General features: G+C 42.5%; 1 protein-coding gene across 1 annotated transcript in view; it reads right to left on the bottom strand.

The window, feature by feature from the left end:
* The window catches only part of LOC146863746 (uncharacterized), a 195,246-nt gene extending 177,196 nt beyond the window's left edge, over positions 1–18,050 (bottom strand). Inside the window, exon 1 of the mRNA XM_085627899.1 lies at positions 17,943–18,050. The gene's annotated coding sequence lies outside the window, so the exon portion shown is untranslated. The remainder of the gene's footprint in view (positions 1–17,942) is intronic.
* Between the last annotated feature and the right edge of the window lie 338 nt (positions 18,051–18,388).

Below are 18,388 nucleotides of genomic sequence, written 5' to 3'. Positions count from 1 at the left end.
CAATAATGCATAAAGTCGCAGGGAGGTGTCAAGCCTGGGGCATGGGGGTGCCATCTGAGCACCTCCTGCATATTTTTAGAAACATGCCCCTGGGATTTGGCCCACTTGATGGCTTCTTTCAAAAGACACGTTGGAGCCCACAAATTTTTTTTTTGTTAAATGCCACAAATGCGTGGATTCACCTATGATCATGGACCCTTCCATTAGTTCTGCGGGTGATGGTATTCCTTCCCTGTTCCTGTTTCTTTTTTTTATAAGACTCGGCTTTAAGCCAAGTTTCAAAATGGCGGCCAAGACTTCCTGGTTGAAGTGTTGGCAGCTAATCACATTTTTAGTAAGATCTGCAAATCCACTGGAAGCACTTGTGTCCCCAGATATCTTTATTTTTATCTTAAATATCTTTGAAACTGCTAGACGGATTTACATCAAATCACAAAAAAACACTTTCTCGACCAACATCCAGCTTTTTGCCAAATTTGGTGTAATTCCAGTCAGCGGTCCAGGCTATGAATAATCTCCTTGGACACAATTATCTCCAATAACTTAAGGCTGCTGAAAAAAAGTTAGCATCTACTATGTAGAATTTTTCTCCTATTGCAAACTTCTTCTGTTGAAACAAAAAACTTGTGTGAAACATAATGAACACAAGTCAGCTATCGTCGGCACACAAAGTTACTCTTGATTACAAAGATTTTTAACATGTTCAATACCTCTGCCACCTATGGGAATTAGAAACACATGTGTTTTATAAGCTCTTACACTGATTGGCTGGACCTAGATTCTACAAAATAGATTGAAAAGTAATATGGTAATTACTTCTCACTATATAAACTATAAACAAACTAACATACTCATTGGATGATGGCATCGGTGATGTCACCAATGGTGTCATTTGAATTGACATCAGGGATGTCATAAATGATGTCATAGAACATGTCATGAGTGATGTAATATTTGAAGCCATACGCAGTGCATGGCAGGGACACAAGTCATAGCTAGTGCTGCTAAATATAATTGTTGAATTTCTGCATTTTTTAGTTCACAGCATTAATGTTGACACTCATATATTTGCCTAAATATAACTTTAATTTAACCTTTGTTTTTTCAGTGAACTTCTAAGAAAGTAAAGTGATATTTAATTATTAATTAAATAAAACCACCTGCCATGCACAGCCAAAGGGCCTGCAGCCAACCCTCCAAATGGTGAGACCTCTCTCTTGGATGACAGAAGTGCATTGGGACACATGAGCAGGGACTGACCCCTCCTCTGAGACCTGCCTCTGCATAACAGAAGTACGCAGTAGGGTGTGGCAATGGACTGGCCCCTCCTTTAAGATATCTCTCTCAGATGATGAGTATGCATAGTAGAGTGTAGGAAAGGACAGTCCCTCTCCCAGATGATTAATATTCTTAGTAGGGTGTGGAGATGAACTAGCCTCTCCTTTGAGAAATGTCTCTCAGACGATGGCATGCATAGTAGTGCATGGAGAAGAACTGGCTTTTCCTTGAGACCTCTTTCTCAGATGACAACTGTGCATGGCAGGGTGTGTCAATGGACTGGCCTCTTCTTTGAGACGTATTACTCAAATGATATTAGTGCATAGCAGTGAGTGGAGAAGGACGGGCCTTTACATTCAGACCTCTCCCTCAGATGACAGGTGTGCATAGCAGTATGTGGGAAGGGACTTGCCTCTCTTTTCAGACCTGTCTCTCAGATAAGAGGTGGGCCTAGCAAGGCAGTTGAAGGACTGGCCTCTCTGCTGATACCTCTGTCTTGGATAACAGCTTTACAAAGTAGAGTGTAAGGGGATCTGGCTTCTTTGCTGACAGCTTTACTCAGAATGACAGATGTATGTAGTAGTGTATAGGGAGGAATGAACCTCTCCACTAACCCCCTTCCATATTGTCAAGAGTATGCCTAGCAGTCTATTACCGCTATGGCTACGGTAAGGTCACGTATGGACTGGGACGCCGGCTTCCCCACCGCTGAGAGACACAGCTCCGCCCCCCAAGGGAGTTGGAGTCAGTCGGCAGCCTCCTGGAGATAGTCCTGGGCAGCGGTAATAACATTTCACGCCAGAAAGAGTGGCATCTTTTTGGCTACAGGTGGGTTTTGTAGAGCACAGAAAAAAGGTAAGGGGGTAATTACAGATCTGTTAATCTCGGACTGCCCGGATTGCGTGCTGGTAATTTTTGAGGCCAGCACAAACTCTTTTAGAGCTCTCGCGGCAAAGAGACGGAGTTAGTATCTCTTTTAAAGAGGGAAAGGAGTGGATGGAGAGGGAATCTCACCCTCAAGCCCCGCGAACCCCAACATCTAACATTCAGCACCGTCCAGGTTCTGGAGGAAGTGATGCTGGGGCGTTTACACACAACCAGGTCTGTGTTGAAGAGGTGAATCCTTGTTGGGATAATGCTAAGGAGGGGAGGTCTCTCCCAGAAAGGAGTAGATATTTTCTCCGATCTGCCCCTGAAAAGAAGGTGACAGGGGAGGAGAGAACCGATAAGCCCCCTTTAGCGGTAACCCCGAAAATCCCTGTTAAGAACCACACCAAAGAGTTAAAGTGAAAAAGTGCTGATGTAGAGAATTGCGTTCCCTCCCTAAACCACCCCCCTCCCTCAGGTCCTATTTCAAAATAATGGAGCAGGTGGCAGGGTCACCCGCAGCTGAGGGAGACAGTGGGAGTATATTAAATGGATCGGAAAATACGATGCCTCCAGTAAACCAGGGCAATCCACTGAGGCTCAAGAATCATTTTTCTCCTTCTGCAGAGACCCATGAAAATATATCTGGTAATCTTCTCCCTTTTGTCCCGGAGGTTCAACATGGTGAGGGGCTCAAAAATAAAGATGGTAATGGAACAACTTTGAGTGGCGCTGTGTGTCCTGGCCCGGGAACTGGTGCACAGGGAAAGGTTTCTTCAGGGACCCAGTTGGCGGATTTGATAAATAGTCTGAGACAAGAAATTCTGGCTAAGTTTGAGACATCAGAAAGTAATCAGAAAGACATTCAAGATAAAGGGGGGATCCTTGAACAGAAGATCGACAGAATAGCTAAGTATACGGAGAGCCTGGAAGAGGAGGTGAAGGTTTTGGGTGAGGTTACTGCTACTAATCTCAGAGAGATAGAGAGGGTTCAAACAAGGGAATAAGGCATTACAGCAAGATATGGAAAGGCTCGAGCTCCAGGCCAGGTGGAATAATATCCGTCTTTTGGGTATTGCTGAAAATGCAAAAGGTGCGGATGTTAAAGACTTTGTCTGTAAGCTATTGGGAGAGCTGTTTCCAGATAGAACTGATATAGATTGGGAAAGAGAGCTCCAAAGGGTACACAGAGATCCATACAGGCTACAAAGAGGGAGGAAAGCTCCCATGAAGATTCTGATAAACTTTCTTACCTATTCAATCAAGGAGCTTGTCCTGGGCCAGGCATTAAAAGAACGGTCGTTGACCTATGGGAATTCTGCCTATCTAATTTGTTCCGATATGGGCAAAAGAACGGCTGAAAGACTGTGGCTCTTAGGCTAAAAAATGAATGAATTCCATTCCAGAAGGGCCCAGGTACATATGAAATTCCCCGCCATGCTGAAGATCATGTGTCACAATAAAATGTACAATATTCGTGAGCCGGATGAGGTAGATGCTTTTTTGAAGCAGATGGGAGGATCGGAATAGAGATCGGTCTCTTGACCGCTACCAGCTGTATATTGAATGTATATAATATGTCATAAAATTTGGAAATATGGTGTTTAGAGGAGTATACTTTCTAGGATACACTTTATGCAATTCATATGTCACGTCACTTGCACTTATATATTGGGATTTGGTATAGATTTTGTTGTTGGATCTGTCTTGCAAGCACAGGGGTTTCTCGAAGGCGCTTGCGCCCTAAGAGATAGATAGGTGGGTTCCCCGGGGTGGGAGGAGGGAGGGGTCACAGGGTGTTGGGAGCATGTGGGGGAAAAAAGAAAAAAATAGTGCCCTCAATCTGCCATATACTTGGACAACATTTTCAGGATCTTTAGTCCCTTTTACTACGGGGGAGTGAAGGCAGCCTCAATCTGTTAGGATCGGGAGGAAGTGGGTCTTAATATATGATAAATGAGTAAGAATCTAGTGCACCTCGCCTCATGGAATGTGAATGGGCTGAGATCTATGAGGAAACTGGCCCGAATTATGGAATTCCTCAAGAAATCCGAGGCAAATGCTATTCTCCCACAGGAAACACATTTAGAAAAAAGTGAATGTATGAGTGCATTTAAAAAATGGGCCTGGGTCCAAAATATTGTCTGTTCCGATCATAGAAGTATTACGAGAGGAGTAGCTGTAATTATTAGATCAAACTGCGGAATTAAACTAGAAAGCAACTAGACGTATGCATCTGGGAGATGGCTATTAGTTAAGGTAAAAGTCCAGGAGAGGACGTTAGTGTGTGCCAGCTATTATGGCCTGAATCAGGATAACCCAGACGCCCTAATTAAACTAGAGGCTGCCCTTTTGTTAACTAATGGTCTGGTGGTAATTGGAGGCGATTTTAATGTAGTCCAACGGTCAGACTTGGATAGAACTTCCAAAGCAAAATATGTAACTCCTCCAAAAACTATGGCAATACTTAAAACCTTGAGCCATGAATTATATGTAGCCAATGTCTGGAGGATTAAGATGGGTGATAAGAAGGGATTTACCTTCTTCAATAAGAAGTATGGCAACCACTCCCACACTGATTACTTTTTAATAGATCAGCAGTTATTAAAGGGAGTCGAAAAGGTCAACCATCTACCCACTACCCTCTCTGACCATTCTGCGGTGTGCCTTTTTTATTTTTATTTTTTATTTTATTTTAGTTCATAGGCACAAAATGAACATTTCAAGGCTCATCGGCCGTAGAATTTAACATCAAAATTTAAGAATGCAATGGATATGCATACGCACAATATTAACAATTCATTGTACCATAGCAGCGATGTATATACGACATAAACAATTCATTAAACATTAGCAGCCATTTTAGTGAATAAAGTGCATAGTGAAATAAGTATATAGAAGAATATTCATCGGCCGTAGAATTTTAGCATCAAACTTTAAGAATGCAATGAATATGCATACGCACGATGTAAACAATTCATTGTACCATAGCAGCGATGTAGATACGACATAAACAATACATTAAACATTATCAGCCGTTTTAATGGATAAAGTGCATAGTGAAATAAGAGTATAGAAAAACACAGATAATATTCTAAAAAACGGATTCTGCTGTAGATTCCACCTCGTAAAGCTTATAAAACCTGTCTGAACATATAATGTACAAAGTATCATTCTCATAACAAAAAATGTCAATCCGCCTAAATATCAAACACGCTCCAATGCTTATGGTAATTCCTAAGGGCTCCTGCTCTTAATGCATATTTTCTTTCCCTACACTGGAGCCGAAGTAATTTTGCCTTCCATGCTTGAAAAGTTGGAGCTTTCTCTGATTTCCAAGATTGTAGGATTAGGGATCTAGCTATTAAAGATGCTATAAACAAGGCCTCATCGTGTGGAGTAGGGCTCGAAGAGCAGCCTAAAACTGCGATTGATATATCAAGCAGGATATTGGCTTTGATCGTAATACAAAGATAGTTTCCTATTTCTTTCCAGAATTCCATTATTTTTGGACAATCCCAAATGATGTGACTCCAGGTGCCCTTCTCTACGCATCGGAAGCACTTATCTTCAACCATAGGGTAGACATTGTGAAGAAAAGAGGGAGTTCTATAAATAAGCCATTTACTATAGAATTGCATGCGTTGAAAATTCGCACCGCGTAAAATTATTTTATTAAATGTATTAATTTTATCCCATGTTGATTTGCTAATTTCAATGTCTTCCCTCTTTTTCCACCTATCTCTGGCCTTGGTAAATACCTCAGTTGCATTATCCTCTTTTAGTAGTTTAATCCACGTACTAATTTTCTTTAGTGAGGGATTATTTAATGCTGTTGAAACATCTCTTTTATGAAATAAATTAACTATACCACATTGTCTAAGCTCCGCATGTAGCATAAAATAAGACCATTGCAAGATTGTGCTCGAGTGGTGGATCTGTCGAGAGACTTCTTCCCAGGATTTCCATCTATTTCCCACGAGGAAGTCCTCTATAATCTCGAAGCCATTCTCAGTCTCGCTGTGTTAATATCCAAGCAGCCTCCTTCGCCAAAGCTAAAATTAATTACCTCAGTTGAGCTGCTTAAGTTAAAAATACCATAAAATGTCAGGAGCTGAGTTTGAATTTTAAATAGCCATTGGAGAAACTTATAGCGGACTTCCTTTGGATATTTCGTAATTCTGACAGGATCCGTTATTTTAGATTCCAGCAGCATCCTCTTCATAAAAAAATTATCTGCCACATAGTCATTTAAAAAAAAAAATCTAAAACTATGGTGTGCAAAAGTAGCAAAATAATATTCTCTAATATTTGGGAGAGACAATCCTCCTTGCGCTGTTGGAAGATATAAAGTGCTGAGCGCTAATCTTGGAATTTTTTTAGTCCAGAGAAAAGAGGAAAACAAAGCATCCACTTTTTTAAAATAAGAAACCTGGATTGGGCAAGGGGCAGCGCTAAAAAGATACTTAAAGAGAGGTAAAACAGACATACGTATTAAAGCAACCCGACCCATTATAGAAAGTGGCAGTAAATTCCAACGATCAAGGTGAGACCCAACTTTTTTTAACAGAGGTATATAATTTAATGAATATAAATCTTCCAAGTTATCCGAGATAAATATTCCCAAGTATCTCTTTGGGCATAAGTTGTAATTCTGCCTAAATTCCGGCAATAAAGTGTCTACGGTGCAATTAACAAAAATTATTTCCGTCTTATTGGCATTTATCTTATAACCTCCCAATTTTTGAAAATCAAAAAAGATTTTTAAAATTTTCGCTTGGCTTGCAGGCTTTGAATCTAAAAAAAGGGCAATGTCATCGGCATAAAGTTTAATATTTGTCATTTCGGCTACTGGTACTGTATCGGACGATATGCCCCTAATTGCAATGGCTAGAGGTTCAATAAAAAGAGCAAATAAAATTGGCGACAAAGGACATCCTTGCCGTGTACCTCTACTAACATGACATGTCCCTACATTGCAATTATTAATAATGATATGTGCCCTAGAGTCGGTATAAAGTTGTTTTAAAAGAAAGATAAAAGCCTGCGGGAAATCGAAACTGTGCTAAATAGCAAAAAGACAGTCCCAAGATACCAGGTCAAAAGCTTTTTCAGCATCAAGGAGCCAAATTTGTGCTTTCACCTTGTTGATGTTGAAATAATCCAGTGCCTCAAGTAAAAATCTTGTATTTGTAAGGAGGTGCCTTCCTGGTATAAAACCACACTGGTCCGGGCCTATAAGAGGCCCTATTATTTTATTCAGCCCGTTCGTTAAATGTTTCGTAAAGATTTTATAATCAGTATTTAAAAGACTTTTGGGCCTATACGAGTTTGAATTTTCCTTGTCATTTCCTTTTTTAAAAATACTAACCACCACCGCTGAATGTGAAACTTTCTGGTGGAGGTCCCCCTTTTATTAGATAATTAACCAAAAGGAGGAATTCTTTACGCAAAGACCCCTCAAATTTTTTAAAACATTCCACTGGAAGCCCATCGTCCCCGTTTGCCTTACCATTCGGTAAGGAATAAATTACCTTATCTAGTTCTGGCATTGTAAAGTCCTTGATCAAAATTTTTTTATCCTCGTGGGCTAACTTGGGTATTGCAAGTGACTCTAAAAACACAGAAATAGTTTCACGTGTAGCCGGTTCAGTAGCTTCGTACACTTCCTTATAATGGTTTAAAAAAATCTCACCAATGGAAGCTGTGGTTTTTGCCTGAACATTAGTGGCAGGGTTCATTAATCTCTCAATCCTATTGCGTGCTTGATTTTCTTTGGCTTGCCAGGCTAAAAGTTTACCTGTATATTCGCTCTCCTCATATATCTTCTGGGCATAGAGATTGCTATTAATATTACCCAGATCATAGTAGAAATCTTTCATTTTATTCTTTGCCTCAAGGAGCTTTTGCCCAGAATATAAGGATCTTGCCCTGTAATGTTCTTGAGTTGCCTGCGTCAAATTTACTTGCAGTTTAAATTTAGCCTCCCTTCTTGCCTTCAGCTTTGGAATTTCTTTAGATGTAATTATTCCACGCAAGGTGGCCTTAAAGGCATCCCAAGTCATATTGAGTGGAGCTGTACCTCTATTCCTTGCAAAAAATTCACAAATCTCTTCCTCAATGTCTGCACACCATTGTGTATCCAATAAGTTAAGCTTATTAAAATACCATCTCATAAGTGGTTTAGATTCTTGTCTTACTACATTTAACTCCATGAAAATTGCTGCGTGGTCGGAGAATGTGTTTATTAAATGAGCATATTTGTGTACCTCTAAAAAATCTAACCTGGACGCTGAATTGTATTTTGCCGAGTAGCAAGAATAATCACGTCCAAGCGTATTGGATGATCGCCAGTAATCAACAACATCAAGATCTATCTTACAACTCTGTACAGCGATGGCCACTTGGGGTTTGTTCTGGCGCCTATCTTTTTTCGAAGAATCAACTAAAGGGTTCTGTAAAAAGTTGAAGTCCCCTCCCCACATTATTTGCCCGGGGAGTCCTGTTAGTGCTTGTTTCAATTGTAAAATTGGAAGAGGGTCGTCTATAACTGAAGCATAAATTGTGGCTAAAATTATATTTACATGATTAAATTTACCATGTAGAAGAGCCCATCTGCCACTTGCGTCGGAAAGTGTACCTTCCGAAATGAAGCTTACATGCCTTCCTATTAGAATACAAACCCCTCTATGCGCCAATCCAGCTACTGAGGAGATTTTCTGGCCAGCCCAGCCCTTAAAAATTTTGTCAGATTCAGTCTGGGTTTTATGGTGAGTCTCTTGTAAGAAAATGACGTCTGGGTTCAGGCTCTTAAGCCAACACTCAATAGCAAGTTTTTTACGGGGGTTGTTCAAACCGTTTGCATTAAAAGAGACAAACTTCAATGTATTATTCATCCCTCATTAATTGTGCAAATACGCAAAAACAGTACTTCAATAGTTCAATAATAGCAATTGATTTAGAAAAAAACATCAATTATTCTGAACATTTGTGCAAACAAAGAAGATAAAATAGGGAGGAAAAACAAGCTTCAATGTATTGCTCATCCTTCATTAATTGTACAAATACGCAAAAAACAGTACTTCGATAGATCAAATAGCAGCAAATAATTTCGAAAAAAACATCAATTAGTCTGAGCATTTGTGCAAACATAGCAGTTAAAATAAGGAGAAAGAGACACCTTATGTGCAAACACGCGATTTTCATAATTCGTTAGACTTAATACTTATAATATTAAAGTACAAATTTTTGCCGAACCATAAGAAGAAAGAGAGAAAAAAAAAAAAAAGGGTATAAGCATCTAAACAGAGAGAAGCAGAAAAATGTACATAGTAAAAAAAAAACTCCACCTGGATCTTCTCACACTGACAATCCACTACTGCTAACTATTCCCAAATTCTCCATTCCATTCTGTAGGACTATTTGAACAAACAATTTTCCTAATATATGAACTCTCTTTTTCTCCCCCGCAACACCACCGTGCACCCCCCAACCTCCCTCCCTCCCCCCAGGGAGGACAGTAACCCCCCTTGACCCACTACCGTCCCTCTTTGTGTCTTATCCTTCTGTGTCAAAGCCATCTTATTTCATCCTTGTGTGTTTCCTGTCCCCACTGGAACCCACCCCTTTTCTTTTCTCTTTCCCCTTCAAAACTGAAAAGAAGAGAGAAGAGAGAGAAGAGAAAGAAAAAGAAATAAGAAAAAAAAATAGTAAAAGTAGAAAGAAAAATAATTTTTAATGCTTGCTCCTCATTCTCACCGCCCCCCCTCCACCTCCCCCCTTTGTTTACCTAGAGATTATGTACCGAGACCCTCGAGGAACAACTGGGCTTCTTGTAAATCCGTAAAAATAAAGAATCTCCCCTTAGCTAACACCTTCAATTTAGACTGTTGCACAATCATAGCTTGAGTTCCTTTGGATTTAAAAGAATCAATCATCTTAACAAAGTCCTTGCGCCTGCGAGCGGACGCCGCTGACATATCTGAGAAAATTCGAAAATTGTTTATTCCGTCTGCATTAAATGTCCTCTCTGCAAAGGCGATGTTAAGAATTTTCTCTTTAATCCTATAGTCTGAAATGTTCAACAATATTGTGCGAGGGAATTTCAGATTATTAGGTTTATGTGCAGGGACTCTGTGCGCCCTAGTGATTGTTAAATCGCCTTGAAGGTCGGGTATAGCCTTTTTTAAAAGAGACTCTGACCATTTTACCACATTTTTATCTTCCAGGCCCTCAGAGATACCTACTAGGCGTAAGTTGGACCGCCAGTTAAAATTTTCCAAGTCCTGCAATTTTTCTGCCATCTCTAATTTCACTCTATTCGCTACTTGGAGATCTTTCTTTATCGATGTCAAAGTGTCCTCTAAGGTCGAGATGCGAGTCTCAGCCTCAGAGACCCTCAGGGGAAGATTCCCAAAACACTCCTCCAATTTTGTAAGTCTAATATGTAGAAGCGATACTTCTTGAGCTTGGGAAATTTTTAAATCCCTTAATTCGCGGAGTATCGTAAGGAGCATGTCTTCCACAGAGTTTGTTTTTGGAACATTAAGGGGGTCAGAGATATCGAATTCTACAGCCTCAGGTGGACATATCCCCCATCCCACGGCTGCTGGACTCAACAATGGAGGCAATGAGGGTGGTAGAGATAACAAATCAATATTTGCAAACGTCTTTCCAAGCGTGTAAGGATAGTCAGGACTGTGTGGTTGGGAAACGGAACATAGAGGGGTCTGATATGGAGGCAGCGACGAGGGCATACCAGGTGACGAGAGAGCCAGGATTGTGGAGGTTTGTGAGATGATTATAGAAGGGGGGAGACTTTCATTTTCATTTTCGTTGGACACTCCCAGGAATCGTCCCTCTGAGCCTGGCCCTAACTGTGGCCCAACCGGAGATATTTCTGGATTTGATAGATTCCCCTTTTTCCCTTTAGAAATCACCAATTCAACAGCACCATCGACACCTATCCGGTTTCTTTCTTCCTGCCCAGGAGTATTAGGGGGGTGCCCCTGATGCTGTAGTTGTCTGGAGATGAGGGGGTACTGCTTAGGGCCTGAGTGGGTGTCAACCTTTTTGGCTAGGAACTGGGCAGTATTTACACCATCAGTTACGCCATCAGTTATGCTGTCCATTTTTTCCACCTGGACTTATGCATTACATTCTCCCAACTCGCCAATTGCCCGGAGGTTTAGCTCAGGTGAAAGCTCCAATAGAGTTTCATCGTTATCTTCGTCTATCTCCTCATCTTCGGAGTCCTCATCCTCCCCCCCTTCCTCCTCCTCCTCCTCTCCTGCTTGCTGTCTTAAAGTGCTGTATTTATTTTGTCTGTATTTTCCTACAGCTTCTGTGGCTTTAATCGTTAAAATACTCTTTTGTCGTGTCTTCCCCACTCCTTTCCTTTCAGCGCCTTTAGTCTTGGGTGTCGATATGATCACTGGTGGCGATTTTAACAATCCCCTTGCAATGTCGTTTTTATTCTGCTTACCTCTAACTCGCGTCGCCATAGTTGTTATAAACGCCGTGGCTGTCTGAGCTTGACCTGCAGGAAGCCAAAAAGAGGGCAGAGAGACGATAAGCAGGAGGGAATCGCCAATCAAAGTTCAGTGCGCCGTGGCGGGAGAAGAGCGGCAGACCAAGCTGATTTGAGCGAAGAGAGCAAAAGGCTGAGCAGTGGAGGGACCTCCGTGGCAGCGCCTTTGCGGCAGCAGCAGCGAGAACGCCAAACAGCTGAACAGCGTTGTGGGTGGGGCCAGTGGAGCAGGAAGCACAACAGCGGCGTGTGTGGGTTACGCTGTCATCCCGTCGTCCACCCCTGCGGTGTGCCTTTGAGGCTCCAGTATAAAAGGGGTATAATAAGATGGACCCTGGATCGAACAATCCTGCTAGATGAGGCTGTGGTATTCAGGATGCGAGAGGAGGTTATGATTTTCTTTAACCCCTTCAGTGCCCATGACGAGATGGTCTCGTCATGGGCCGCGGTTGCGCTGTGCCCATGACGAGACCATCTCGTCATGAACCCCGCCCGCTAATAGAAAGCCCGGCACAGGGCGGGGAAAGGGCGGGCCACGCAAGAGGTTAATGTGAATAATGGGTCAGCAAAAATCCAGATAATGTGTTTCCTGAGAACCTTGGGCTCTTCTATTATGAAAAATCATAGCCTAAGGCAGCGAGAGAACTACCTCTGAAAAAACATCCAAAACAAAGAGTCAGAGCTGCAAAAGGCATCAGCAGAATGTTTTAGTAAGGTGTCCCTCCTCACTAAAGAGCTAGAGCATCTCCAACAAGAATATCAAAGTGCCCTGAATAACATTTTACTAGATAGATGGAAGGTCAGTAAACTCCAGAATTTTTCATATGGTGAGAAGAGTGGCCCTCTTCTAGCTTAGAAAGCCTAAAGTGATAAAGCTCGCAACCAAATAAGTAGCATAAGAGAGTCTAACAGGTGATATAGTAGATACAAACACAAAGATAGGGCTGGAAGTATGTAGATATATGGCCAAATTGTATAAAAAGGACATCACGCCTGGGATCGAAAATATTAAGGAGTTTCTGAAGACCATTGAACTTCCTCACTTGAATGAAAACCAGAGAGAGTCTTTGGCCTCTGAGATTAGCGAAGAGGAGATTTGAGTACAGATGAGGAACATGGCAAGAGGGAAGGCGGCTGGTCCAGATGGCCTCCTGACTGAGATATATTTGTGTCTTCTAGAAAGTATTGTACCTGTTTTTAAAAAGCTCTTTAATGCCATCTTAATGGAAGGGGAGGACCCTCTGCCATCTTTGGCTGAGGCAACTGTGGCATTTATTCTGAAACCAAACAAGGACCTGCTGGCGGCGGAGTCTAACAGACCTATTTCCCTGTTGAACACAGATTATAAGGTGTTCACAGGGATATTGGCAGCTAGGGTCGCTAAGATAATTAAGAGCGTAGTGCACAGGGATCAGAGGGGTTTCATTCCTTGAAGGCAGCTCAATGAACTGACTTTCACAATGCTCGGGGTAGTAGACCTGGCTGAATCTTATAACTTGCCAGTAACAGTTGTGGCAGGTTGACGCTGCTAAGGCGTTCGATCAGGTTCATTGGCCCTGTCTCTGGGAGACCCTAAGGACCTTCGGATCCCCTAATAACCTAATAAAAGCTGTACAGCTACTATATCGCTTACCTAAAGCTAGGGTTTTAGTAAATGGGGAGTTAACAGACTGGTTCAGCATTATGCGAGGAACAAGACAGGGATGTCCTCTTTCCCCTCTGTTATTTAATGTTTACATCGAACCTTTTGCAGCACTAATTAGACAAGATACTTCTATTGTTACATTCAGCTACAGAGATCTTAAGGTCAAATTAGCCCTATACGCAGATGACCTCATTTTGTACACGCTGAACCCCAAGAAGGCTATCCCCATACTGATGGCTAAAGCAGAGCTTTTTGGGAAGGTATCGGGGCATAGGGTGAATAGGGATAAAACTGAAATCATGGAGTGGAACCAAATATCCCAGACTTCAGGGTCAAAACATCAAATACGCTATCTGGGTATCACAATAATACAGAAATTAGCTGATGTAGCCACCGTTAATTGGAGGAAGACTAGCCAGGAGGTGGGAAAACTGTTGGTCAGGTGGGCAAATCTCCCCCTTAATTTGTTTGGCAGGGTCAACTTGATTAAGATGGTCATTCTGCCAAAGGTTACTTTTCTTTTCAACACGATACCCCTATCATTTGATAAAGGTGAGGTAGCAAAACTACAGGGTAAGATTGGTAGCTTAATTTGGGCCTCGAGGGCCCTCGTATATCGTGGAAAAGACGAAGGAGAAAGCTCGAGAAGGGGGAATTGACTCTACCCGATCTGTTGGTATATGGTCATGCTTATCACTTCAAGAACTTTTGAATGTTGTTAAATAAATCAGATGATTCTGCAATAGGCACCCTCTACGGGGCAATGCTTAGTGATCTGAAGGATGAACAAGAGCAGTTCCTTTTTAAGTTTGGGGATCCAAAATGTGTTAAGAAAGTCAGACTGAAGATCTTGTGCAGGCAATGAAGAACTGGGTTTATATACGGAAAAAACTAGGAGTGTCTTATTATTCCGATTACACACCAATTTGGGGCTCCCCAGGAACCCCAGACTGTCTAAATGATCAGCTTAGCCTACCATTGAAGCATGCAGGAATTGCACGTTGGGGAGATCTGAGAATTGGTACGGACTTGGTCAGGTGGGAAATTATGACCCCATGTACACGGGGTCAATTAACCAGATTTAAATTCTACCAACTCTCGGCTTGGTGGGTTAGGCAAGATTGGGAGGAACAGAGGGACGATACCTGGTTAAACCAAGCCATGAAAGTTGGCCGCATTAACAAAGAGGTTGCTCGGTGGAAGCAGAAGATGATTCGGATAAAGATATTCAAAAGCTCTACGGAGATGAATTAGTTAACATTAATTTGAGTGAAGCTTGGATGGATTCATTTGCATTGCTCAGGGAGATAGTCAAACCTGCCTTCCTCAAACGCAACCACCTTTTTACCCTTTATCGTGTATATTGGTCCCCAGCAAAATTAGCAAAATTTTCTGGGAATCAGTATATTTGTCCAAGATGTCGAGACCCTTCAGCAGACGACTGTCACATGTTTTTAACTTGCCCAGAGATCACTAAATTTTGGATGGATCCTTGTGAATTTCTGTCTGATGTAATAGCAATACAAGTGGAGGTAAGTCCTCTACTTATATTTTTGGGAAGATGCCAAGACAGTATTTTTGCCACAAATAAAATGGCTGCAAGATTCATTTTTTATGTGGTCTTACTGGGAAGACGGGAGATTTGTAAAGCTTGGAAATCTGGTATTCAACCCCCTTTCTATGAATGTAAAAACAACAGTCAACAGGACATGCATGTGACCCCAGCAGTCAGGAAAATATATGGTCAATGTTGGTTGATTGGTGTCAAAAAGCTGGAGTCCAATGATTAAGCCAATTAGTAGCTGTCGGTCCTGTTCCTCTTCTTTTGTATGGCATATCTGAGAAGGGTGGGAGTGGAAGCAGCTAGACTTCTTGAGTGGAACGACTCCATTCCTCGCCGGCCCCCGGCAAGGGAAAGGGAGTATTGCCAACAAGTAAATTGGCGGAATGAGGACCAAAAAATAAATAAAAAATGGGTATGCCTAGCAGTGGGTTGGAAGAGACTACTTTCTCGACTTACACCTCTCTCTTGGATTATGGTTGTGCACAGGAGGGTGTGGGAAAAGACTGCACTCTCTCCTGACACCTTTTTGGCAGATGATAATTGTGCATTGTGGGGTAATCAGTGATGCTATTAATGATGTCTTAGAACATGCTTTGTGTGATGTAATATGTAAGACTATAAGCAATGCATGTTGAGAGTGCGGTCAAGCCCTGCTCCCAACTCCAACGGGCAGCCAATTCCATCCAAGATCACTACATCATGATGCAGTAACATTACACTCTATGAATCACTATTTTTATCTTTGCATTTCACAATGAAACTCTTTCTTTTGCTGCCGTACAAATTCCATATACATGCCCAGATATTTACTTGTTCAGTTTCTGACTCTAACATTTACTCACAATCCATTATTAATGCTACTACAATTTAGTAACATAAATGCACATGTGACTATACCCCCAGAACACAAAGGACACACAGATAATGGATGGAATGCAGAGCAAATCAAACATTCTTCCTGTCACATCCATTGTTCTTTTGCTCACCATGCAACCCCAGTTTAGACCCAGCCATATGCAAATCAGGCTTGACCCTGTGCCTCATGGGAACAGTCAAGACCGAACTGCCAAGCCAGGTCCTCCCTGGACTAGACACAAGCATCCTGGAACCAGTTTTGGGGCATCACCCCTCATCAGCCAGGCTAGCTTGAATCCAGTGGCACAGTGAGCCCAGGACCCACATCTGGGCATACCCGGGGCACTTAGGGAGAGAAATCGAAAGACACACAGATGATGAATGGAATACAGAGCAAATCATACATTCTCCCCCTGTCAAAATATCTGGGCTAAATCCATTGTTATTTTGATCACCATTCTACCCTATTTTAGACCCAGCCATGTGCAAATCAGGCTTGACCCTGTGACTCATGGGAACAGTCAAGACTGAACTGCCAAGCCAGGTCATCCCTGGCCTGGAAACAAGTGTCCTGGGACTGGTATGGGGTATCACACCTCTTCAGCCAGGCTAGCTTGAGCCAATGGCACAGTGAGCCCGAGACCCATGTCTGGGCATACCCGGCGCACTTAGTTCGAGAAAGCAAGAAACACACAGATGATGGATGGAATGCAGAGCAAAGCAAACATTGTCCCCAGTCAATAGATCTGGGTTAAAATCATTATTATTTTGCTCACCATGCCACCCCAGTTTAGACCCAGCCATATGTAAATCAGGCTTGGCCCTGTTCCTCATTGGAACAGTCCAGACCAAGCTGCCAAGCTATGTCCTCTCTGGACTGGAAACAAACATCCTGGGTCCAATTTCAGGACATTACCCCCCATCAGCCAGGCTAGCTTGAATCCAGTGGCACAGTGAGCCCAGGACCCATGTCTGGGCAAACCTGGCACACTTAGGGTGAGAAAGCAAAAGACACACAGATGATGTACGGAATGCAATCAAACATTCTCCCCCAGTCAATAGATCTGGGTTAAATCCATTGTTCTTTTGCTCACCATGCCACCCCAGTTTAGACCCAGCCAAATGCAAATCAGGCTTCACCCTGTGCCTCATGGCAACAGTCCATACTGAACTGCCTAGCCAGATCCTCCCTAGACTGGAAAAAAGCATCCTGGGGCTGCCTGATGAGGGGTGATGCCCTGAAATCAGTCCTAGGATGGTCGTTTCCAGTCCAGAGATGACAAGGCCTGGCTGTTCGGACTGGACTGTTCTCATGGAGAACAGGGTCAAGATGATTTGCAATTGGCTGGGTCTAAACTGGATTGGCATGGGGAGCAAAACAACTATGGATATAGTCCTGGATCTCTATACTAGGGTGAATGTTTAACATTGATCAGCATTCTGTCTATTAAGTGTTCTTTTTGCATTTGTTACCCCGCGTGGGATGGGTATGCCAATACGTGGTTCCTGTACTCTCCATGCCACTGGAGTCAAGCTAGACTGGCTGAGGAGGGGTGATGCCCCGAAACTGGTCCCAGGATGATTGCTTCTGGTCCAGGGAGGACCTGGCCTGGCAGTTCGGGCTGGACTGTTCTCATAGGAAACAGGGTCAAGACTGGTTTGCAGATGGCTGGATCTAAATTGCAATGGCATGTGGAGCAAAAACATTATGGACTTAGGCTCAGATCTCTGTAATGTTTGTCATTGATCAGCATTCCGACCATCAATTGTCCTTTTTTCAATATACCCAGAACAGCTGGAGTATTGTAATTATTATGCCCATTTCTAGATCTCTAAATCCCTAAATATGGGAGAAAAGAGCAAAGGTGGAAATTAATTATTTTCTTTGCCATATCTAAATATTTTGAGTAGAGCAAATCCACTGTGAGCTTAGGCCTGGTAATGATCAAAGTACTTTTTTTCTAGATTTGCTACCTGGCTATCCTAAGAACAGCACATCTAAAAACGCTTTCCCTGTTTTAAAATAAAATGTTTATCATGACCAATCTGGAGGGTCAGTAAATACCTCAAAAGATAAGCTAAGTCCGACCTCAGTTTGCTTTGTTACCTCAACCAGGACCAATCAATTGCCTCGGGTACTGGCCTGGGTTCGTACCTGCAGGAGGGGCGCTGGTTTGGATTAAATCACATTTCTTGTCCCTTACCTGGTGTCTGAAGAGGTCACTACAGGCACGGGTGCTTCAGTCTGTGCTCCAAGGATCCCTCTGCACAATACCTGCCTCAAAAGTGCAGACACTCTTATTTTAAAGAGCCTGGAACGCAACCACAGGAGGAGGCAGAAGGTGGGATGTCCTACTGCACAATGACCCCTCCCCTGCAACGCCAAATGAACGCTTAAGCTCAAGGAATAAATCAACAAGGACATGGGGGAGAAGCAAACACACAGGTAAACAAGAGAGATATGTGGCATTGATTCAAGGCATAGATGAAACACTCAGCAGTTTGTCATCCAAACACAGCAAAGGGTGATAATGCAAGACAAGCCTCTTACGACATTCTTGCCTTCTTCACTCACTAACCAAGCAGTTTATCTTCATTCACATATGCACTCCACTTGCACCATAAACTGTCCTCACACCTCCTCTTTCAT

The sequence above is a fragment of the Triturus cristatus genome, chromosome 2_1 (assembly GCF_964204655.1).
Source record: "Triturus cristatus chromosome 2_1, aTriCri1.1, whole genome shotgun sequence".
Taxonomy (NCBI): Eukaryota; Metazoa; Chordata; class Amphibia; order Caudata; family Salamandridae; genus Triturus; species Triturus cristatus.
The sequence above is the reverse complement of the archived record's forward strand: the minus strand, read 5'-3'. Positions and strand labels throughout refer to the sequence as shown.